We start from the raw sequence: 26,422 nt of genomic DNA, 5'->3' as shown, positions 1-26,422 counted from the left end.
CCTTGTTGTGGTGCCTACATTTGTACTACGAAAGAGATTATTTAATTTAGTCCATACTTGTTGGACTGTGAGACCATCAGGTATACTAGGGTATAGGGCTGTGTCGATGGCTTCTAGTAGTATGCTATAAACCTTTTTGTGCACCTGTTCATCCTCAGCTGACCAGGGGATGGCAGGTGGGTTAGTTAACATATATAAACAATTTTGCTTCATGAGCACCACCTGGACCTGCTTGCACCAGTCCAGATGGTTCTCCCCATTTAATTGTAATTTTTTTGAACCCCTGGGGCAAAGCAGGAGTCAAAAAATGCATTAAATTATTATTTTCAGGCTTTTCTGGCAGCCATTGCTGACCAGAGTGCTGAATGTCAACACTCCCTATAGCAGGCATCGGAATAGCTGTAAGAAATGCTGTTTTTAGAGGTTTTTCACACTGTGCATGTGCGAGGTCCTCAGTGCAATGTGGCTGTGCAAGTCTCAGTCCTGGCTGGAGCTCAATTGGGGAAGACGTCTTCCTTTGGGCTCCCAAAGAAGGCCGCGGCAGGGGTTCCGGTCTACTGGATTGGGCCGGAAAGGCCTGAAGATCATCAGGAAAAGCCGGTTGGGCCCAGAGTCCTTGAAGATGCGACGAGGAGGCCTCGGAAGATTCCCAGGGCTTGTCAATCGGCGCAGGACAGCAGGCGAAGGGCTCTGAAGCTGGCAAGCCTTTTGGAGGGCGAAGCCCTCGGATGGAAGATGCCGGCTGGCATGCTGTCATCGGCAGAAGAGGATCGGCCATATGTGTGAGGATCTCAGCCAGAGGTCCTCCGAAGAACATCTGGGCCGGTGATGCTTGCTGCGGTGGTGCGCAGTATGCCTCAGGATTGCGTGGCTGCCTACATCAGGTTGGATAGCCAGGGTTGCAGCTTCAGCCGTATTTTTAAAAGTTTTTACTATGGCGCTGCAAGCGGTGACCAGGGAATTTATGGCTTCCTGTAAACTAGTTTGCCCCTGGGTTGTTTGGCTGGGTGGTCGTGTTGGTTGCCCCTGCAGCATGCATGAGATAGTCAGGGTTGGCAGTCTCACTGCTGTTGGTGGCAGCTCGTAATTAGTTGCTCCCATTAGCTGTTTTTTATTAATGGGGTTTGTATTAGTTGTTAGGCCTTTGGCCTGTTGGTGGCTCATGGGCGTCGCCATTTTGGATCCTGTGACAACAGGAAGTGGTGAAGCTGCCATTTTGTTTTTCTGCTGAGCCGATGCAGGTTCTGTCAGAAAATTTAAAGGGGCAGGTTCTGACAGAAAATTTTTTGCCACCTTTTCTCTGGCATAATGGCTCACAGGAGTCTCTGAGGTAATTGAAGCATTTGTTTTTATTGCCTTCAACATATCTCTTGATTTTTGGAGGTCAGATAGCCTCTTTGTTATGAGGAGATTAGTGAGGGATTCATTTAAGTCATTTTCTTCAGTTAAAGCCTTTAGGATACTATATCTGGACTTTGCTGCTTCTTTGGGGTCAGGAGTTGCTTCAAGCAGAAGATCATAAGGGTATTCTTCTTTGCCAGTATTTTCCTCATAGTGAGAGGAAAAGTCAATTAGGGGCCTTTCAGGACTTGTGGCAACTGACCTGTATCCTGCAATTTGCCCACTGGCTCCTTTTTCAGCATATTCTTTAGCTTCTTCATCAGAGCTGTCAAAATCATCTGTTCTGCTGGTCGTGTTTGTTTCGCAGTTTTCTTGATGCTGGCTAGCCATCTGAATCCTCTGGGCTCTGGTTAATACCAGGGATTCACGGGTCCAAGTAATTTTCTTTTTAGTGACCCCTTTTATTTTAGATGACATATGTGAGCTTGCTAAAGATCATTAGACCACAACCATCCTCTTGCTATCAATTTGTTAGAAAAGTTTTTAGTTTAGGTTGTAGAGGTCAATAAGATCTTGGAATGTCCCAGCAGCTACAATTAAGCCAGATTTCTTTTATCAAGAAAAACTTTGTTTATTTAAAATCAATAAACTATTTACATTTTAAATCACAGAACATTGTATCTTGGTCTTTATTTATTTCTGAGATAAATGTGCCTAGAGCATAATCCCTTCTCCTGTGTGCCTTCCATGTGTCTACCCTGTGTCTACCCTTTTGTCTCCCCCGTGTGTATGGCTAAAGGGGGTCATATTTATAGGGTGGCTAAGCCACTCCCCCTTCCGTCCCTTAGACAAAATGGAGGAAAAGTATAAACACAAAACCATCCTTCCAGTATAGACAGTGTGGTTCAGTGGCACTGTTTCAGATAATTATCTGACAGCACAGAGGCGGCGATAGGCAGCAGCAGCGATGGGCGGCGACAGCAGTGATACCTGCAGCCTGGAACACCTGATAGGCGGTATTCCGGAGGCTAATACAACTGCCAATCAGCTGCTTGTGCTAAATCAGATTGTGCTGAAGCTGACCCAGGCTGTTTGCTGTTTGCTGCAAGGAGGTAAATTGCTGGGATGTTTTCCAGATGTTTTCCCCCTTGTTTTCCTCCCCAAAAGCTAGGTGCGTCTTATACTTTGGAGCATCTTATAGTCTGAAAAATATGGTAAGTGAACGTTGAAGGAGACATCATAATTACTTCTAATTTGATATTGTATGTTTTGAGAAGCGGAATCTCTATGCTCCATGTTGTTTCATATCTGACAAGATATAAACACGATTGACACTGATAGATCATTTATATCCCAAATTCTATTTTTAACATAACCTAAAACAATGAAATAAATTTAGCATAGTAAACCTAATCAGAAAAGCTTTTACTACAAAACAAGCTGAGGCACAAGTGGAATCAGAATATAAGGTGTAGTAATTTAATTACAAATGTGGTGAATGTATAGAAGTACTAAGATCTTTTGAAAATGGAACAAATGTGTGTGTGTGTGTGTGTGTGTGTGTGTGTGTGTGTATGTGTGTGTGTGTCTGTCTGTCTTTGGTTATTCGGGTTTTCTCCTGCATAAAATTGGAAGTGTCTTGGCGATGTTTCGACGAAGTCTCATTCGTCATCTTCAGGCTGATGTTTTCGGCTTCGTGCTCCTAGAAGCATGAAGCCGAAAACACCAGCCTGAAAATGACGAATGAGGCTTCATTGAAACGTCGCCAAGACACTTCCAATTTTACGCGGGAGAAAACCCGAATAACCAAAGACCTACATACAAACACCCGCGAAAACCTCAGAATATATATATATATATATATCTTTAAATAATCTCTTCTTAAGAGTTGCTTTTCATTTCTTCTAGATGAATAGAAAAATAATGTACCCTGTCAGAAAAATCGTATTTCCCAACACTCTAAGGAGCATCATAGAAAATTTAAAGCTTTCCTATTGCATTATAAACCGAGTTAAAAATAACTAAATCATAGCTCTAAAACTGAAAATAAAATATTTACACAAATGTCTAGAATTTAAATAGGAATATCCCTTGCACAAAGCCATTGTAGAAAATTGTAGGTGACATGTGACCTAACTACACAATTGCAGTACAAAGCAATGTGTTTAGACAAGGAGGGCTCGCAACATGGGCATCCTCCTGGACTCACGGCTGTCGTTGGATGATCATATGACTGCCGTAGCCAGGGGGGCTTTTTATCAGGTTCGCCTGATCTCCCAGTTGCTTCCCTTTCTAGATCGGGACGCCTTGCGCACAGTCACCCATGCCCTTGTCACTTCCCATCTGGACTATTGCAATGCTCTCTACATGGGGTTCCCCTTGAGAAGCACCCGGAGGATCCAACTGGTCCAGAATGCAGCCGCGCAAGTGATAATAGGGGCGACCCGTCGCTCCCATGTAACACTTCTCTTGCGCGAGCTGCACTGGCTCCCGGTGGTCTTCCAGGTGCATTTCAAGGTGTTGGTTATCACCTTTAAAGCGCTCCATGGCTTAGGGCCTGGATATTTACAGGACCGCCTGCTGCCACTGACTGTCTCCCACCGACCGATACGCTCCCACAGAGAGGGCCTCCTCAGGGTGCCGTCAGCCAAACAATGTCGACTGGCAACTCCCAGGGGGAGAGCCTTCTCTGTGGGGGCTCCTGCCCTATGGAACAAATTGCCCCTGGATATACGAAGGATCCCCGACCTCCGTGCCTTCCATCGTGCGCTGAAGACCCTGTTATTCCAGCAAGCCGGTCTGATGGGACAATAATTTTAATTCGGGTTTTAAATATGGGTTTTAAATATGGTTTTATAAGGGTTTTAGAATGGGAATTTTAAATTCGGCCAAAATTGAATTATTTTAATATGGTTTTTAAATTTGTCTTGTATATTGTTTTATTATGGCTGTTCACCGCCCTGAGTCCTTCGGGAGAAGGGCGGTATAAAAATATAATAAAAGTCTAAAAAATCTAAAAAATATGTTATATCATAACCCCACTTTTGCATCCTTATCCTCCCAGCAGATGTAAGATGTAAAATTGCATCATTAAAAAAAAAAGTTGATTTTAAATCCAAAATGAATATGTGGTAGATTAATAGCTTTAGAATAAATATTCCTGCCTTCCCATATGAAATAATCTTATCATAGGGAACATTACATATCTGTAGAATTTACATTCATGGCTTTATTATCAATACCAAAGTCCTTTAGCAAAAAAACAAACAAAAAAAACCCCCACCAACCACCAACTCTTTACAACTTTCTGGAAGACTATAAAATACAGGCCACATTTGCCTCAGGGGCTATCTAAAATCCCTAGAGATGATGCTTTCTAAACCCCCACACAGTCTATTTCTTAGTGGGTGAGGATTTCAAGCTGGCAGTTTCTGATTGTCCTGATCAGGCAGATAGATTTTATCAGGCAATGAAAATATTTAGTTACCTATGTCCCAAGTCAATCAAGACTTTAACAATAGCAGCAGCACCTTTGATTGTCTTTCAATGAATTCAATGATAGTTGTGATATTCCTGCAGCAATGGTATAAATATGGTACCAATGAGATCAACTCCCTCAGGAATTGGGCGGCATAAAAATGCGACTAATAAATAAATATAAGGATTATTTTAAGGTATCTTAACTTACATTTGTGCTACAGATACATAAAGCATATTGTTTAAGAGGCTACAGTGGCTGTTTGTTTTTAAGTGAGATTATATAGAAAAAAAAGATTTTTTTCTGGTCTGTCTTATTATAGAAGCAATGCATGTGACCATATGGAAAATTGTCCCTTCAAATGAACAGACACTGGATATAGTAGTATGAAGCTTTTGAGTTATTATTTCACATTATAACTACCATTACAATTTAGAAACTTCTCAGAATAAAGCAAAGACTCAATCACAGTACCTGTTGGGTGAGATATACTGTATATAAAAAAGTGAAGTGAAATAATAGATAATAGATTAGCTAAAAAAGTGCTGATATTATGAAAATAGTAGCTGGAACAGCAGAACACTACAGTAACTGATTATGATTCTGGACTCCATTCTGAATAATGTTCATATTATTGTGGTTAAATAAAATGGATTGTGTCTTAAATAAAATGGATTGTGAGTCATTAAAAGGAGACTATAGTTGGTCCCAACCATATGTTAAAATTGTCCTATTAGCTCAAGTATGTTTAGCAAACATTTATTTTGCAGATAATAAACATATAGAATTAAAGAATTTATTTAAAAGTTCACATTTTTATTAGATGTTTTGCCAGGTCAGATATATAGCAAATGTATTCATATTTGCTTGCTTTATCACTGAATAGGGAATAAATTTAGAACTTTTCATATTTATTGCTTTCAGTGATGCTGTAAGGTCTGGAGAAGACAAGGCAACTGAGCCATAGCTAATATACTGCTCTTCCATAACCTGTTCCTCAGTTTCTGTTCTATAATTGTGTGTTTGAAAAGAATGGAAGTATTTCTTTAGACATGCACAGTGGAGATGACAGGGAAGGATGTACTTGCATTATTGAATAAATGACATGAAGCTGAGTGTTGTTTCTTTCTTTTACCATAAAAAATATAACCCAAATGCTCACAGCAGTACCAGCTTCTACAAGTTTAAAATCAACAGCATATCCTGTAGTGTATAGGTAATCATCACAGTGTGGGCACAGGATCATTTCCCGAAGTGCAGCAGGTTGTTTGAGAAGGTTTTATCGTCACAAATACATCTTCATATGTAGGCTACTGTCCCTGAAGTGTTTCCTTGAGTGATGCTACAGTGCTTTCTGATCATTCTCGGAAGCATTTTGAGAAACTAATGCATAAAGAGAAAACCATCAAATTCACATTGCTTAACTGCAATGCTTCTTTGAATAGTAGCACTATACTTCAAAGAAGAAAGTTACGTAAAAATTGGATAATTGCATATCTTTTTATTTTGCAAAGTTTCTTTGATTGAAACACAGGTATGTTTTCTACCTTATATTCCTTATATATAGGATTCCTTTGGATCTACAGACATAATTTTGCATTATTGTCTTAGAATATTTTAGATACAAAGACATACTGAGCTTTCCTTTAACTGATAAATGTATACCATAAGTTATTAGAGTTTTCCTCATTCAAAAGCGTTCTATTACTACATGAGTTTTTGCCTGAAAAAAGAGAAGGAAAAGGAGAAAAAAAACAATTCCTGAATTGCATCTGAATTTTATTGAGGCAAATTATACATTTTTTTCCCTTCAAACCAATCAGTCTCTACTATAACAATGTTATATTTTACCCAATTTATTGGAAAACCAAATTGAAATTAAACTTCATGTGCAACAATGAACATATTTTTAATATTTTGTGTAGAATTAAGTTTGTTAATATAATTTAAATATGCAAGATTTCACAGGATGAAAGTTAAGAATGATATAACTTTGCATTCGCATAAATTACTTCTTCCCATTCCAACTAACATCAGTATTAAAACTATTTCTTGCAGCCTTCTCTAACTTGATGCATAGTGTCTCCACATGGGTGAAGCGTCAGAGTAGACAATTGCGGTACTTGTACCATGATGCAAATGATACAATGCAAAATGGTATCTTTTAAGCAATGAAGACTTGAGATAATTATTTTGACATTATCATGTATTTATCTTAGGCCTTTCATACAAGTTTGCCATGTAAGTTAGAAATGATATATAATCAATAATGTATTTAGTTATTCAGACACAGTTTAATCTACATAATCTTCAATGTGTCTTTGTTTAAAAAATTACCATCTTTTTATGGTTGTTTAAAATTGGTTATTATACTGAATTATCTGAATTGTTGCATATTGTGTATGAATCTAATCTGATTAAATATTAAATGGATTTTATGTACAAGTGTTTCGTCATTCAAGTTCTTTGACAAGTGATTATAAATCACAATAAAATGATATATTTTATAGGAAAGTAACAATAACACACATCTATATCTACATCTACATATAAATGTACAGTGTCCTTTTAAGAAGACTTACTAAAAACAAATGTGCAAAACACAGGAATTGATAAAATAATTCCTAATGAAATAATTTAATGGTTGGTTGAATGAAAAACACAATTTCCAAAATTTAGTAAATATTGCAGAAAACATTTATTGAACTAGTGTGGTACAGTTAATGATTTGGAATTGGATCCAGGACTTTAACCAGGGTTCTGATGGTTTGTGTTAAAATAGAATAATTTGTAGTCAAACATCGAAGCTGTCAGAATTGTCATTGTGGAAGAAAGTTGAGCAAGAGTGATAGAAAAAAACAACAACACACAGAGAGAGAGAGAGAGATTGAGATTAAAAGAGTTAGACACACACAAACACACAGTTTACAGAGAGATATTCACACAGGTAAAACCATATTAATTGCCCTTTAGGTATGACCTTCAGCAAAATCAGAACAAGGAATGATGACTCTCCTGGTCTTGCTGTATATCCTATCAGCTTTTGTTACCATACAACCCGAGATAATCCTCAAATGGCTTTCAGGGTTAGAAGTAGCAGGTACAGTTTTATAGTATTTCTTCTTCTTCTAGACAAGGGCGATTCAGTCACTGACCTCGGGAAGTCCCTCCAATATAAGGTAATTCTATTTTTTTTTTGTAAATAGTTTTTTATTGTTTTATACACAAACAAACACATAATACCTAAATCATTCCTTGTGTCATCTCAGTGTTTCTTCAGTGACTTCTTCTTCCTCTTGTTACTCCTCTTTTCTTCCTTTTTTACAACATCCCTCTCATGATACAATACTTTTATTATATCATTTTCTTATTTAATTATTAAATTATTTATCTATATCTATTTTCTAACCAATGATAGAATTGTCCCCATATCTTAAAGTATTCTGTATCTTCTCTTTCTTTGATTTTCAAAGTTAATCTACTCATTTCTGCACAATCTAAAAAATTCAGCTTATTGCCCCCACAAACTGGGTCCTCAATTTACCTAAGAAAGGATGGAAGGCTTAAGCTCAGCCTTTGCAAAGCAGTTTGCCTCTGGATTTAAACACCATACAAAATCAGGAGTATGTGTATTTGGGTCTGGAGAGTACCATACTTTCTCATAAACAGTTTCCTCATAATCTGGAGATCTCCTTGGTGTCATACCTCCTGCTCAAAGAGCACGTGAAAAGTATATGGAAAAGATTCTTATGGCCCATGGGTTGGGAGATCATGCCTGAGTTACATATTCCTTGGATTATTACCCCCCTCATTTGTGATCTTGTTCAGGAGGGAGGTGCAGACCTGGCAGGTGTTACGGAGACCTGGTTGGGCCAGGAGGGGGGGGTTCCCCTCATTGAAATGTGCCCACCAGGTTTTCAAGCATTCCATCAGCTGAGGTCACAGGAGAGGGGCGGGGGGTAGCAGTTATTATTAAAGAAGGTCTGAGACCGAGGGAGGCCACCGTTCCTCAGATGGCCAGCTGTGAATCCCTTTTTGTGAAATGGGGTCATGGGGTTCAGATGGGTTTGCTGATCACGTACCTGGCTCCCTGCCATGTGGCAACAGCCCTGCCCGAGCTACTCAACGTCATCGCCGCGGTGGTGATTGATATCCCTAGGCTTATGGTCATGGGGGATTTCAACCTGCCGTCCATGGATGAGACATCTGAGGTGGCTCGGGAGTTCATAGCTTCCATGACAGCTATGGACCTGACCCAGTTAATTCATGGCCCTACCCACACGGGGGGAAACATGCTGGATCTGGTTTTTGTCTCTGGACAGTGGTTGAGGGAACTTGAGATAGGGGATATAGTTACCGAACCCTTGTCATGGTCAGATCACTCTCTCCTTCATCTCAACCTTTGAACCGCTGAACCCCGCCGCAAGGAGCCGGAGCCGGTAAGATGGTTCCGCCCCAGGCGCCTGATAGAACCTGACAGATTCCAGATGGAGCTTGGGCCATTTCCTGAGGCTCTGGCACATGCCTCAACTGGAGACCTAGTGGACGCCTGGGATAGGGCGGCCACTGGAGCTCTGGATCGGGTCGTGCCTTTGTGGCCTCTGACCCGGCGCCGATCTCCATTGGCTCCTTGGTTTACCGAGGAGCTGAGGGAGTTGAAGCACCAGAAAAGACGCCTAGAGAGTAGTTGGAGGGCCAGTCTTTCTGAATCTGACCGGACACTAGTAAAATCCCATATTAGGAATTACCTAGTGGCAATAAAAGCAGCGAAATGTAGCTATTTTGCTGCTCTTATTACGTCATCAGATATCCGCCCGGCCACCCTCTTTAGGGTGACCCGTTCCCTGCTCCACCAGGAAGCGCAGGAGGACCCCTTGGAGAGTAGAGCCGAGGATTTTGTTCAGTATCTGTATGACAAAATCACTCAGGTTCGGGAAGATTTGGACTCCGACTGGGTAGTCTCAGGGGGAGAGACTGGAGCAGGTCTTGAGAATGTTATCTGGGATGAGTTTGATCCTGTGACTCCTGAGGACATGGACAGGATTCTGGGCAGACTGAACGCAACCACTTGTTTATTGGACCCGTGTCCTTCCTGGTTAGTGCTGGCTTCCCGGGAAGTGACACGAGGCTGGCTCCAGGGGATTATAAATGCTTCCTTGGGTGAGGGTGACTTTCCCACCGCCTTGAAAGAGGCAGTGGTGAGGCCTCTCCTCAAGAAGCCTTCCCTGGACCCGGCAATGTTGGTAAACTATAGTCCGGTCTCCAACCTTCGCTTTGTGGCGAAGGCTGTTGAGAGTGTGGTTGCGCAACAGCTCCCCCAGCACCTGGATGAAACGTCATATCTGGATCCGTTCCAGTTGGGCTTCAGGCCTGGGTACAGCACGGAAACGGCATTGGTCGCGTTGGTAGATGATCTCTGGAGGGCTCGGAACAAGGGGTGCTCCTCTGTCCTGGTTCTGTTAGATCTCTCAGCGGCTTTTGATACCATCGACCATGGTATCATGCTGCACCAGTTGGAAGAGTTAGGGGTGGGAGGCACTGTGTTGCAGTGGTTCTCCTCCTTTCTCTCTGACCGGTCGTAGTCTGTGTTGACAGGGGGGCAGAGGTCGATCCTGAGGCCCCTCATATGCGGGGTGCCGCAAGGGTCGGTCCTCTCGCCCCTCCTGTTCAACATTTATGTGAAGCCGCTGGGCGAGATCATCCGTGGTTTCGGGGTGAAGTACCATCAGTACGCTGACGACACCCAGCTGTATATCTCCACCCCAGACCACCCCAACAATGCCCTTGAAGTGATGTCCTGGTACCTGGAGGCCGTGCGGATATGGATGGGGAGGAACAGGCTCAGGCTCAACCCATCCAAGACCGAGTGGCTGTGGTTTCCGACGTCCTGATATAGTCAGTTGGTGCCATCACTGACTATTGGGGGTGAATCATTGGCCCCCACAGAGAGGGCGTGCAACTTGGCCATCTTCTGGATTCACAGCTGTCTTTAGAAGAGCACTTGACGGCCGTGACCGGGAGGATTTTTCATCAGGTTCGCCTGATCCGCCAGTTGCGTTCCTTTCTGGATCAGGACTCCTTACGCACAGTCACTCATGCCCTCGTCACTTCCCGCCTGGACTATTGTAACGCTCTCTACATGGGGCTCCCCTTAAGGAGCACCCGGAGGCTCCAACTGGTGCAGAGTGCGGCCACACGGATGGTAATGGGAGTGACATGGCGTTCCCATGTAACACCCCTCCTGCGCGAGCTGCACTGGCTCCCAGTGGTCTTCCAGGTGCGCTTCAAGGTTTTAGTTACCACCTTTAAAGCGCTCCATGGCTGAGGACCTGGGTACTTGCGGGACCACCTACTACCACCAATAGCCTCCCACCGGCTGGTACGCTCCCATAGACAGGGGCTCCTCCGGGTGCCGTCGGCCAAACAATGCCGACTGGCGGCCCCCAGGGGGAGAGCCTTCTCTGTGGGGGCACCTACTATCTGGAACGAGCTCCCCCCGGAGATACGGAGGATCCCGGATCTGCGCACCTTCTGCCGCGCTTTAAAGACCTTTTTATTTCACCAGGCGGGCCTGGCCTAATTTTCTCCCTCTTTTATAAAAGATTTTTAATTTTTAATATTTTTTAGTATTTTATATATTTAAATTTTAAAATTGGTTTTAAATTGATTGGGGTTTTAATTTGTCTGGGCCAAAACTATTTAATTTGATTTTAATTCCACTTTTAAATTTTGTATGTATGTATTTTATTGTTTGGCTGTGCACCGCCCTGAGTCCTTCTGGAGTAGGGTGATATAGAAATCAAATCAAATAAATAAAATAAATAATAAATAATTATATCAGTGTTTTACATATGCCTGACATTAAAGATCATTCAGAATTACCATATGGTCTGGATTTTAGAGGGCAGCAGATTAAGTAGTGTCAAAAGCTTTGAGCCTTTTTTAAAAAAAAGCTAACTAACTAACTAACTAACTAACTTTTCCTTTGATAACTGATTGTTAATTCTTTTCTGGGTGCAATCCAGGTGGGGACTAAGACTTGGATAAAGGATTGTCTTCTTTTAGAGATGCCTCCTATCCAATAAAATAAAAGTGGGGCCTTGCCAGATCTCTTTTTTTAGGAATTGTAAACTTCAGGGCACATAGGGACAAGCCTTCTCAACTCCTCATTCTTTGAAACAATGTGGCCCTTAAAATTACATTGGCCATATCCATTTGTTTTTAGAAAAGCCTTTTTTTAGGAGCACTAAATGATTATGAATTATAAGCTTTTCCTGTTATTAATTTCTTGTCTTGTTTGATAATTTGAATGTTTTTCAAGTGCTGGGATTATTGTACTTTTATTTTAGGACTTTCAAAAATTATTTTAAATCGTTTTACTGTAGAACGGTTTGCAATCTACTTAGAGCCCTTTTGGGATTGGAGTGGCATATAAATCTTTATATACAGGGTATATAAATGCATACACACACACACAAATACACATGCTGGTTAGACAACAACAAGAAGAAATGTTTTAAAGGTATAGACATAAATTTTAAGTATGAATTTCAAAGAAATAGTCAGATACCATAATGTAACAGACCCCCATGGATCAAGAGGTTTTTAACCATACATGAATGAAAATGATTTACATGTTTTCAGCTCACAGAATTTAATGCAGCAGTATGACTTTAGAATGCACAGCAAGGAAAAAATTAGAAAAGTTCTAAGTAATACTTAATTGTCTTTCTCCATTGTAATGTTTTCAGTAAGACAAACTAGAATTGCACAAATTGTTGGGCTCAAAGGCAAGCTAGCTGATATTGTAGGAATATTAGTATCTGATATGTAATCCTGAAAAACACAACAGATTCATTCAGTGTTGCAAGAAAGCAATTTGGCCTTTTGTATCAATCCTTCTGCAAAGAGGAAAACTTCTAATAGCTTTGCCAAGGCACAGCAGTTTACATTTGAAACATAATGTTATATTACCTTCCTTTCTCACTGCCCACAATTAAAAGACTTACTCTCAGCAGCATTTCTCCTCAAAAAGGCCAAATTGAACCCTAAACAGAAATGTCTCAGTGTGATAGTACACCAGATCAGTTATTTTGCTATACAGCCATTAAACTGAGCTGAGAGAGTTGTTGTCATACAGATGTCCCTAATGCAGGTCTGCCTTTTCTGCTGTCAATCCTGCCATCAAGATACAGTGAACTGGTGCAATTCAATTCATTCAGTTAAATTATTTTTCTTGATATTTTTAAGTCTAAGCAATATAATTCACCATTGTCTTATTAGAAATAGTTGGGAATAAAATTCGAGGTTTGTCAGCCTATTTGAAATTAAATAGATGCATATACTAGACATATGGCAAAATGAAAAGAAGTGTTTTTCTTACATAAAAGTTTGTGTGACACACTTCTTTGAATTTGTTTTGCAAAACAATGCTTTTCTTTCTCCCCTATAAACTTCTAAAAACAAGGAAACTAAATTTTTTCTTTTTGTCTTCCTTCTGTCATGTTATCCAGCAGTTCCATTACTCTTTTTTGGCAATTCCATTAGTCAGTTTCAAAACATCTATACAACTATTGAAAACCTTAGAACAGTTTTCTGTGAAAGTACATAATCCTTTTCCATGGAACTGCTGGCTAAAACTTAAAGAGTAAAAGCTCAGCATCACTTACTTCTATAAAATAAATCACGACTAGGAGTCACTGAAGCAGTAGGCATGAGCTCAAATGGACTCCAGAGGATGGTAGAGGACAGGAAGGCCTGGAGGAACGTTGTCCATGGGGTTGCGATGGGTCGGACACGATTTCACAACTAACAACAAAGTTCCCAATTCACTGAGGTGAATCTTGATCGTGTAAATATTATCCTGGGACACGTACAGTATATAAGGCCACCCCAACGATGCCCTTGAAGTGATGTCCCAGTGCCTGGAGGCCGTGCGGGCCTGGATGGGAAGAAACAGGCTCCGACTCAACCCCTCCAAGACCGAGTGGCTGTGGCTTCCAGCATCCCGATATAGCCAGCTGATGCCATCGCTGGCTATTGGGGGCGAATCACTCGCCCCCACGGAGAGGGCTCGTAACTTGGGCGTCCTCCTGGATGCACGGCTGTCTTTAGAAGATCATTTGACGGCCGTGGCCAGGGGGGCTTTTTATCAGGTTCACCTGATACGCCAGTTGCGCCCCTTTCTAGATCGGGACTCTCTATGCACAGTCACTCAGGCACTAGTCACTTCCCGCCTGGACTACTGCAATGCTCTCTACATGGGGCTCCCCCTGGGGTGCACCCGGAGACTCCAGCTGGTCCAGAACGCGGCTGTGCGGGGAACTATGGGGGCGACGAGGTGCTCCCATGTGACACCTCTCCTGCGCGAGCTGCACTGGCTCCCGGTGGTCTTCTGGGTGCGCTTCAAGGTGTTGGTGACCACCTTTAAAGCGCTCCATGGCTTAGGGCCAGGGTACTTACGAGACCGCCTTCTGCCACCAATAGCCTCCCACCGGCCAGTACGCTCGCACAGAGTGGGCCTCCTCAGGGTGCCGTCCACCAGACAATGTTGGCTGGCGACCCCCAGGGGGAGACCCTTCTCTGTGACGGCGCCCACCCTCTGGAACAACCTCCCCCCAGAGTTACGTACAATAACAGACCTCTGGATTTTTCGTCGGGCCCTGAAAACCTATTTATTTCAACTAGCTGGGCTGGCTTGAGTCAAATTTTAAATTGATTTTAAATTGGGTTGTTTTAATTTACGGCCAAAATATTTAATTATTTTAATACTGTTTTTTAAATTTTGTATGCTCTGTTTTTTACTTTGGCTTTACTTACTTTACTTACCGCCCTGAGTCCTATTTGGAGAAGGGCGGTATAGAAATGGAAACAAATAAAATAAATAAAAATAAATAAATATTTACCTTTGTTCGTGAATGGCCATCATCTAAGATTTTTTTGGGTTGATATCTAATCTGCAGCTTTCTTGAAAACATTTTTAGAAGTGTTTTGCTTTCTCTTTTTCCTAGAGCTAAAAAAGAGTGACTGAACCAAGGTTACCCAATTACTTTGTTGCCAAAGGCATTACAAGACCTCATAGTTTCCCAGTTTATAGCCTGGTACTTTTAATCACTACACCAAACTGGCCTTCATTACATCTAAAGTATTTATCTTATGCTAAGTGAAAACCAAGTTAATTACATAGTTATACAAATAACATTCACTGTTCTTAGGAAGGTAATAATAAAATAAACCTTCACACTCTTGTCCATAATCTTCGTGTTCTCATTAGATTAAGGGATGAATTATCTTGAAATTATTCAAGATCTATATAGAATGGATGTTGCAATATCATAATTCTTTTAATTCTAACCATTCGTTGGTTAGAATTCTTATTGACTACCTCATTTGCAAATACATTAGGAAAAATAGTTGTTATAACCAGGTGTTGTTCATAATATAACATTAAATTTTGATTATGTGGAATAATAATGATCAATATTTACAGTATATTTCTTTGAGAAATGACAGAGCTAACAGTATTTTCATTCAAGACTGTAAACCTTGAATGGTACAATAAAAGGAGTTTTGAGGATGGGGCAAAAGCTCTGGAAAGGAAGGCAGCATGGAAAACTGGATTAGATCCATTGGTCCTAGGTGTCTGATCCCTAAATTAGGGCTTCATATATCAAAAGCAAAAATGCATTTCATGAAACACCAAGCGGAGAAGATGTTGCCCCCTAAATCTGTAATATGATTTCCTGAGTAATTAGTTCACTTTTCATCTTTTCTCCAATTCACTCACAGTAACAGATAAAAATCTCAGCATTTATTTTTATAATACCTATAACTATAACTAGAATCTAAAGAGCTGTTTCAAGTGTGATTGTTTGAGAAAACTAATGGAATTTTATATGTTTGGAAAACATCATGAAGTGTTCCAGTAGAAAAGACTATTCTAGGAGAACAAGCTTTTGGGTAAATCAATAAAGTTATCTATTTTTGGCTTCAGGAATTACCTAAATTGTTGTCTATTTTCTGTTTAGTAGATTTTTAACTAGAATATTGGATTCAGTTAAATAATAGGAACAGGACTAAATCTAATTTGGAAAACAGAATAATTGCATTCTAGTTTTTTTTTTTTAATGGTAATTATTCAGTGATTTAACGAGACACAAATAGACCATATCACTCAAGGAAGGGACATTCCTCTTCAGCTGCTCTAATAGGAAAAATATCAGGATTGGAAGTGACAATAAAGAAATGGGGGGGGGGGTATATGATTGACAGCTTTCTTCTACTTAACAGTAAGAAGTTCATTAGGTCTCTATCCACTGTGTTAAAAGATGATGGAACAATATATATGATATATATCATATGCAACCAGCCTGACGTCCATTGAGGACCTGTATATTGCATGGGTCAGAAAGAGAGCTGAGAAAATATTTACAGATCCCTCACATCCTGGACATAAACTGTTTCAACTCCTCCCCTAAGGAATGCACTATAGGGCATTGTATGTTAAAACAATTAGAAACAGGGCTATATTTTTCCCTTCTGCCTTCACTCTGCTAAAAAATAAATTCCCACAATATTGTTTTATGTCTAACGATATTTACCCATGTAGTACGGCTGTTCATTTTATCTTTCTCATCTTTTCCACTACCTTCTCCTATTGGCATCTTATGATTATATTACTTTATTGTTTGTACGTACACTGAGAGCTTATGATCCAGAGACAAATTCCTTGACTGCCCAATCACACTTGGCCAAATATTCTATTCTATCCTATTCTATTCTGTTCTGTTCTGTTCTAATGACTGTTTCAGTAACTATTGCAGTACTTCTTTCTAATACAATATTATATTAAATATTGTGGTCAATAAACACACTATATCAGGGGTGTCAAACTCAAGGCCCATGGACCAGATGTGGCCCACGGGGTGTTTAAATCTGGCCTGCAGGACCGGTCTGGAAATATCAAAGGACCAGCCCGCTGTGCCTCTGCTGGCCAGAACAGGCCATGGGGGCCTGTGTGTGCCCATGTGGCCTGTTTTTGGCCTCCTTGGCCTCCAACAACACTCTGCCAGGTGAAAATGGGCCCTGAGAAGGCCCTGCGAGGCCCCTGCGAGGCCCATTTTCAGCCTCCCTTGCCTTTAGCAGCACTCTGCTAGCCAAAAATGGAGGGCCCGTGTGGCCTGTTTTCGGCCAGCAGAGTGCTGCAGGAGGACTGGATTGGACTGGATTACAATTATGTAGCCTCATATAAGTGCCTGATCTGGATAGAAAACAAGCAATGTACTATGTTAATGCTACAGTTTAATGCCATATTTTACATACTGTGGGTCCATTTAATCTACAATCAACAATCTATAATTGACAGCCATTTCTATTTTCTATCCTGGAAATTTACCTCTGCTGTTAGATCTTGTATTATCATGTTATTATGTTATTGTATTTTTTATTATTACTTGAATAATAAAAATATGATAGTATAAATAGCTTTTCTGCCTGGAAAAGCAATTTGCTATTAAACAATGGGGTATAAATTTAGAAATAAAAAGTTTAGTGAAATATGAAGAATAAGTAATAAATATTTGCCAGTAAGAAGAGATAGGAAAATGGTTATAGTAAAGAATTGTGGAAAGAAAGAAGAGAAAAGGAAAAAAAATGCACCTTGAGTCTGTGTCAAACAGCCACCATGGCCATACCCACCCCAGCCATGCCCACCCCTGGTCACACACCACCACCACCTCCGGCCCTCTGAGGTCAAACACAACCCTGATGTGGCCCTCAATGAAATCGAGATAATCTGGAAATTCTATTTTTAAATCATATACATTTTAAAACATAATTTGTATAACAATGTTATAGGATAATCAATGGCTTCTGAAAATTTGTTTCTTTCCAATATCCTCCAACCCCTGCTTTTATTCTTTCTATTTTTAAAATATGCCAAGAGAAAGAGAAGAAGCAATGCAATGAATTATTGTAGTAGCAATGCAGAAGACCATTGTTATTTCAAGGAATTAGTGATATATTTTTATTTTTTCTTTACATGAAGAAAAGTTTAGAAGCTAGCTTGCTTGTTTTTTACTCTTGCTTGCTGTTCAAAGCAGAAAGTGGGTGGGGGGAATGTTTCATGTAGTTTCAAACTTTTCCCGCTTCAAAGTCTCAGACTTTTGATTTCCATCACAGAGTCATCTGCCAGCCAATCAAGGTCAGGTCTTGCAGTCTCTTGACCATAGCAGTGCCATGTAGTCATGATACCAGGCTTTGATAAAAACTGCAGAGTTGTTATTTGTTGGGAGGTTCTGCACAGAACCTAGTGCTAGGTGCTATGGAAACTAGTCACCCTGGGAGTATCTCTGGTGCCATTATTAAGGAGTGCTTCTAAACTTGTAAGAAATTTGGGTATTATTTTGCTTGTTATATATGATTCTAATGCAATGCTTTTACACTATTTGCCTTTGCTCTGTTTGCCCTGGTGGCTCAGTGGTTAAAATGCATATTGCAGGTGAAGTCTGCCCACAGTTGGGAATTCGATCCTGACAGGCTTAATGTTGACTCAATGTTCTACCCTTCAGACATCGGTAAAATGATTGCGGGGGACAATATTTTGACATTGTAAACAACTCAGAGAGTGAAGCACTAGAATGAGGTATATACTGTAAATCTAAAAATCATTGCTAAGTACTATTGCTAATCTAATAATAAAGCTTCAAATCATGTTATTCACTGGTGTGCTTATGGATCCAAAAGAATTAATTGCTTTGTTGATTGGCACCTGATCCCTGCCCTGACACTTGACAAAATAAAAATAGATATTATTACAACAAAATTCATGGGGTTTTGTGACCCCTTCATATCATAAGACATATTGTAATTATGAAATACTTTTTCTTTTGTTAATAGACTGTAATGTAGAACTTCCTTAGTAAGAGAAACTTTATAAAGTAGTTTTCAATTTCTAAAGTCGAAGCTATTATGCCAGTTTTGTAGACCACTATCACCTTTCCATCCAAAGACATACAAAAGGAAGATATTCACAGTGGTTTTGTTTATAATGCTATGATGAAATAAAGACAGAACTATGGTCAATAATCATTTGGATACTATTGCTTGCTTATTAAGCACAAGTGATTTGTCACTGACTAATCTACAATCCATTAACTGCTGTCAATAAATAGAACTATGATGCGGCCAATTAATGTTATATATTGTAAATGTAAGGTGTGTTAAAGGAAAGAATATTTTCAAAGAAACATTCATTCTAAAAATCCACTTTTTAAATCTCAGTAAAACTGTGGCTCATCTTTTCAAGATAATTAAGTAAACAATTTGAATAATCCCCAAAACTAGATACCTCATTAGGAAAAATCTGAATTGTTGACTATTTTCATAACCCATATTTATGACAATTATAGGTCAAAACTTTCTTGGGATTTTAAATCACTAGTATTTAAAACAATTATGTTAATTTAGGTATGCAAATTGCAGTAATTGCTGCTGCTTCATATAAGTATCCTCATAATCATACTTAGGTCATTTTTTTCTATTTTAAGGCAAGAAATTTCTAGCAATTCGGTAGAGAAACTCATTTTCATAAAATTACCAATGACATTTATGTTGTCCAGATGAAGCATCTTTTAAACATAAGCACTGCCATTTCACTAACTCTGAAATGTTTCCATTGTGGAAACAATTACATTAGCAATTTTTTGTCCTCTTCATGTAACAATGCTAATAAGTTTCTAATATGTTGATCTTTCCCTTGTCTTTTTTTTTCTTTTCCTTGTAGACACAGAGTTTAACATTGGTTGCAATTCTTTACATTAATATTGTTTGTATATTTATAACACATATATTTTATGCATACTTATCACAATATTCTGTTTAAAGTAAGCAATATTATATATGATACAGAGAAAAATAAAAGATAAAAAGTAAAATATATTTAAAAAGAGAGAAAAGAAAAGGACTAAATCTAGATTATACAATTCCAAACGAGAAATGCATATTTTAAATGCTGACTTAATAAAGGTTGGTTTAAAAAGAATGAATTATAACATTCTGAATATGATTTATCTACAACATCTGCTTGGTAATATATACAATTGAAACATATACTGATGAAACAATGTGGCCTAGATGATTTAGCAGCCTCAGAGGTATCCACAATCTTCGGATACTTAAGTTATGTAATGTTTGATTTGAATCCAACAATTCAATTTAATACAGAATTGTTTCAAAGAATGAAAATTAGCATTAATTAGATAACTGAACTGTGGAACAAAGAATTGGAATATCCAATTTTAGAAAATCGGTGTGTCCAGATTTAAAGAAAGGTAAAACATACTTCTTGTAATTTAAAATTACTTCATCAGGCAGTTTTGTTTTGGGTTTATTGGATTCACTAAAGAATCTTTTTAACAGGATAGAAATTAGATTTTATGTATTTGTGCTTAAGTAATGTGTGCTGATAATTGAAGAAATTTGAGTTTTCTTTGAGACATCTGATTTGGTGTTATTATTCTTTGGCTTCATGTTATCTTATATGTAAATACTAATTTAGATAAAAATAGAATTGTTAAAGATGTAAATGTGATATTGAACTATATTCCCAAAATATAGAAGTTGAGATTTTGTAAAGATGCATGGCTCATTTTACTTACCCTGCAGCCCAAAAGAGAAGAAATTAATTAAATAATGATGTATTGTTTCTTATTTTAAAATTCTTCAAGATGTAACCTTCGATACACAGATGGTCCTATGAGTATTGGTCTCTGATGTCTATCATGGCATTGATCACCAAGGTCAAACTAATTAACTTGCTAACTCTTTTAAATAAAAAAGTAGACTAAATTAAAAGCCTTAGTTGTCTCAATGCCATGTGAGTATTACCTGCTAATATTAAAGATACAATTATTAATTTTATCTATAATTTTTGTAGCCTAATCAATGCCCAGACTGTGGGTAGTATGTAAACATTCTCTCTCTCGCTCCCTCTCCCTCCCTCCCTCTCTCTCTCTCTCTCTCTCTCTTCCTCTCTCTCTCTCTCGTTATGTGTTTGTATGTGTGAGGTGTGTGTGTATGTGTGTGGATATATGACAAATAAAAAACATAAAACAATAGTAGTTCTGAGACATTTGGGGCAGTTTTCATAAGCTCAACCAAAACACAGTTCTACCCTCAGTATGGTCATACTCTTTATGCATGCCAAAATATCTAAACAAAACACTAAACATTTACCTTGCAAGTCAATGTAATGTTGCTTGTATCCCACAATTTGGAGGTAGAAGCAGGATACTGAGTATATATATATTTATAATTACCTTTAATTCACTCAGTCATAGAAAGAATTGTATGACTATTTTCCCTCATCAAAAGCTACATCATAGAATTTTGTTGTGGACTAAAAATATAGAAGAATAGCTATGTAATCGATCTTGAAAAAAGACTGGGTATGAATGCAATAAATCATAAAATAACAATGTGTCATTTTAAAGAGATTGGGTATATTCATGAAGAGCGTTTGTTCATCACAAAAGACAAAACAGCCATGTTTAGCTTGTTTCATTTACCTACTTATCTGTGTGAGGATAAAAACTCACTAGTGTGAGAGAATCATAAAGTTGGAAAGATCTGATCAAAGTATGATTCAAAGTCAAAGTTTTTATGACAGATCGTTTAGGCTCCTTGAACACAATGAAAGGAAGCATACAATACAAGTAATCTACACACTGTATGGTTCCAATAATTCCAATAATCCATCTCTTTGACTTATGTATCATTTGGTTGAACTATATTGCAAAATTCCTATTAGTAATCTAGTTGAATGAATATTGGAGAGATTTGACTGGGTCTATTCTCAGTAAAAGTTAACCGTGATAAATGCTAGCAGGCCCATTTCTACTTTAATTTATCATGCAGAGATGTATATTGACTACAGAGCTCATGGTCATCTTGTTAGAGATGGCATGACGTATGATTCACAGAAACAAATCATCTTAGAAGCTTTACAATAGACTAGAGCATTATTAAAGATTTGAAAACCAATGGCAGTAAAGAAAATCAATAGTATATTCATGCTTTACAATATTAAGACCTGCATAACAAAACACAATTTCAGGAATTATACTGATCACAATGGGACTCATTTTTAAATATACAGCAGACTCCATTAAAAATTAAAAGTTTTTTGTTCATGATGTCAGTTCTTAAAAAATCAGACAATTTTTCTTACATACAATTACATACAATTATTTTGGTTAGATTTTTATGTGAAGTTCCCATTGTAAATGTTGTCTGTTCATAACAGTCTCCATGGTGCTGGTGCTCCCTGGTGGTGCAGAGGTCAGAATACAGTATTGCAGACTAATTCTACCCGTAGCAGGAGTTTGATACTGACCAGCTCAAGGTTGACTCAGTTTTCCATCCTTCTGAGGTCGGTAAAATGAGGACCAAGTTTACTGGGAGCAATATCAGTGGTGGGTTGCTACCGGTTCACCCTGGTTTGGGCAAACCAGTAGCAGCGGCGGTGGGAGGCTCTGCCCACCCACCCAGACATCATCAAATAGAATCTGTGCATGCGCAGAAGTTTCTGCTCATGCGCAGAAGTGGCGCGCGAGAGAGCGAACCAGTAGCAAAGGTAAGTGAAACCCACCCCGGGCAACATACTGTTATTTGCAAATTACTAAGAGTGCTATCACAGCCCATTATAGAATTTTTCATATTCTCTTTATTTTGAAGTGCAATATTAGTTTAAAACAAAAATGACTGTGTTAGAGAAAATTGCATATGAAAAGCCATCCCACAAATAAAATTGCATATATGAATAGAAGAATATAACTTTATTATGGTCATAGACCATAGAGCCGAGGTGGTGCAGTATTTAGAGTGCACATATGAATAATGTTTTCCTACATAGTAAAGGAAATGGTATTCTAAAATACTATATATAGGAACTTGGCAGGGGGGGATTCTAATTTTTTTTACTACCGGTTCTGTGGGCGTGGCTTATTTTGTGGGTGTGGCTTGATGGTCATGTGACAATTATTTAGGATTTAGCAGAGGTACTGGTCTACCAGGCTTTTAACTGCTTGCAGAGCTGTACCGATCCACCCATTTATTTTTGCAGGCACTGATCTACTCATGTATTTTTGCAGGCACTGGTCTACCCATTTATTTTTGCAGGCACTGATCTACTCATGTATTTTTGCAGGCACTGGTCTACCCATTTATTTTTGCAGGCACTGATCTACTCATGTATTTTTGCAGGCACTGGTCTACCCATTTATTTTTGCAGGCACTGATCTACTCATGTATTTTTGCAGGCACTGATCTACTCATGTATTTTTGCAGGCACCGGTCTACTCATTTGTTTTCTTTTAACACTGATCAGCTGTAGGGTGGCTCTTTGAAGCCCTGCGGCAAGAGTTTAAACAGTTTTTTTCCCTCTAGCCATCAGCTGGGACTCAGGAGGCAGCAATAGATTGGGGGTGGGGCCAAATAAAAGGTAAGAATAATGCAGGGGGTGGGGGCGGGGGTGGGGAGGCGGGGGGGCGGGGGGCCAGAACCAGTTCGGTGATGTCATATCGTCACTGCTACCGGCTTGGCAGAACCAGGCGGAACTGGGAGGAACCCACCACTGGAACTTGGGTATTTTCAGAAGCTATACATTTCCAAAAGATTACAATAAACATTCCACCCCTTATGTAGTTACATTTACGTGTAATGCAAGTACAAAAGAGTTCAGGTTTGGTTTATGGGACCAATTAAGTTTCCTTAATTGACCTACTTGCCCCTTTGATAATGCCCATAGATAGGACTTTTTTATAGACACTTAATATTACTTACAAACAGAGGTGTCCTGCCTCATGCTTCAATTATTGAATCACACACAGTTGCTATAATACCTCTCAGCTTACTCAAAGTCAAAATTTAATGGCTACAAAGCAAACGAGAGTCCCAGACACTTGCCTGAATAGTTTTCAAATAGGAGCAAACAGACATTTATGCTTTTTTTAAATGGATTTCAGTCTTATGAGCTTCCTTTCTTTTCATTTTACCAAAAAACCCCAGTTTAGCATTTCCAGTTTAAATCAAATTCATCAGTTTAGATTATTTTTCAGTACTTTTGTGGCTTATCCTTTTTTTTTATTTATAACAGCCTTGTGAACAGAAATTAATTATGTAACAATTAATAATATTAATAATAACCCCCTGTGAGGCACTACCTTGATGTGATTGTGGGGCTTGTGTGCTCTGAGAAAAATGAGAGCTAAGCTAGAGATTCAATTATACTGGTCTGTTCCCATCAGAGAAGTCAGACAAAGAATGCCACTCTCATAAACAATATGGTGAGATGTACATTACAGAGATACACATCAGCTTGGATAGAATAGAATAACAGAGTTGGAAGGGACCTTAGGGGTCTTCTAGTCCAACCCCCTGCTTAGACAGGAACCCTACATTACTTCATACAAATGGTTATCTAATCTCTTCTTAAAAACTTTCAGTGTTGGAGCATTTACAACTTCTGGAGGCAAGTTGTTCCACTGATGAATTGTTCTAACTGTCAGGAAATTTCTCCTTAGTTCTAAATTGCTTCTTTCCTTGATTAGTTTCCACCCATTGCTTCTTGCTCTACCCTCAGGTGCTTTGGAGAATAGTTTGACTTCTTCTTCTTTTTGGCAACCCCTGAGATATTGGAACACTGCTATCATGTCTCCCCTAGTCCTTCTTTTCATAAGACTAGACATATCCAGTTCCAGCAACCGTTCTTTATATGTTTTATCCTCGAGTCCCCTAATCATCTTTGTTGCTCTTCTCTTCACTCTTTCTAGTGTCTCAACATCTTTTTTATACTGTGGCGACCAAAATTAGATGCAGTATTCCAAGTGTGGCCTTACCAAGGCATTATAGAGTGGTATTAACACTTCACATGATCTTGATTCTATCCCTCTGTTTATGCAGCCTAGAACTGTATTGGCTTTTTTGGCAGCTGCAGCACACTGCTGGCTCATATTTAAGTGATTGTCCACTAGGACTCCAAGATCCCTCTCACAGCCACCACTATTGAGCAAGTACCAGATAAACTGTACTTGCACATTTTGTTTTTCTTGCCTAAATGTAAAACCTTACTTTTTTTACCATTTAAATTCATTTTGTTGGATAGCACCCAATGTTCAAGTCTGTCAAGATCCTTCTGTATCTTAAGCCTATCTTCCAGAGTGTTGGCTATTCCTGCTATCTTGGTCTGCAAATTTGATGAGTTCCCCATCTATCCCCTCATTCAAATCATTGATGAAGATGTTGAAGAGTGCTGGGCCTAAAACAGAGCCCTGGGGTACCCCACTGCATACCTCCCTCTATGTAGATGCATGGGCTTTATGGGTTTCATCCCACCAAGTTTCTGTAATGTCAACAATATCATATCTGGCCTCATTTACTTGAATTTCTAATTCACCCTGTTTATTCCTCATACTCTGTGCATTGTTGTATAGACATTTGAATCCATTTTGACTGACCCTGTGTTTACATTCTACATAACCTGTGTTGTTCCCTACTGCCTTACCACCTATTTGATTAGTGCACATGGTATGGCACTCGCTATTAAATGCTTGTTTTTGCTTGACAGCAAGGTTGATATTCATACCCGCCTTAACATCTATGTTACACGCACTGCTAACCCTATTAATTTTAGGTTGCTGGGGACAGGAATGTTCTGTATTAATTAATTCTCTGTCCCCGCTGTTCAGTTTAAATGTTTATCTAGAAAATCTGTGAATTTAATGCCAAGTAACTCAATCCCTTTCTTTGGTGGATGCAAACCATCTCTTTTGTACAGTTTTTCATTGGACCAGGTGCAGATATCATGACTAATATAATCAAAGCCTTCCCTTTTACACCATTCCTTTAGCCATATATTAAACTCCGCTATATGCTGGCCTTTTCCTTTTTGTTCCTTACATACTGGTAAAACCCTCTGAAAAGATAAGCCTATAGCCTATACTAATAAGTTCTGAGGTTGTGAGTAGGGAAGTCTGAGAGGGAATGCAGAGGACAAAGGTGGTGGCCTGCAAACCATAAAAACCCAAAACAGCAATAATACATTCATGGTAAGTTCACCAGAGATTGTGAACTTATTTTATTTCAGGATGACTGGCTTATGTCAGTGCAATACTTGTCTTGCAGCTGTCTTTTGCAGTACTCTTTTCAAATTTGGATACTGTCCTATTTGTAAACAAATTACTAGTCTACATGGATAGATTACCTACCTAGAGTCTCTAATCTCTGCTCTTAAAGCAGAAATTAGACATCCAATTCAGCCATTCTACTCTATTGAGCTGCCACGCTATCAGTCCCCTCTACCACAAAGATCCTACAGGAGAAGGGCAGTATGGACCACTGTGGGATCTGGCAGGGTGAGAGCTGTGAACCATAAACACAAAGCTTTCGCTGTGTCCCAGCATAACAGATACAGTGCCCTTGCTGACCTTAATAGGGACACTGAAATGACAGGTCAAGATTGTTGTGTTGATGATAACTCAAATAAGCAGGGGATCGTGGTCCTAGTTGAAGAACTTGCTTTGGATAGGGGAAAGTGTGAATCAGGTA

The 26,422-nt window shown here is 39.2% G+C and overlaps 1 long non-coding RNA gene across 1 annotated transcript in view; it reads right to left on the bottom strand.

The window, feature by feature from the left end:
• The window catches only part of LOC148113352 (uncharacterized), a 127,912-nt gene that overhangs the window by 81,777 nt on the left and 19,713 nt on the right, over positions 1 to 26,422 (bottom strand). The gene's annotated exons all lie outside the window — the stretch shown is intronic.

This window comes from Pantherophis guttatus, chromosome 5, assembly GCF_059756535.1.
Source record: "Pantherophis guttatus breed Tessera chromosome 5, ASM5975653v1, whole genome shotgun sequence".
Lineage (NCBI taxonomy): Eukaryota > Metazoa > Chordata > Lepidosauria > Squamata > Colubridae > Pantherophis > Pantherophis guttatus.
This window is presented reverse-complemented; position numbering and strand designations above follow the sequence as displayed.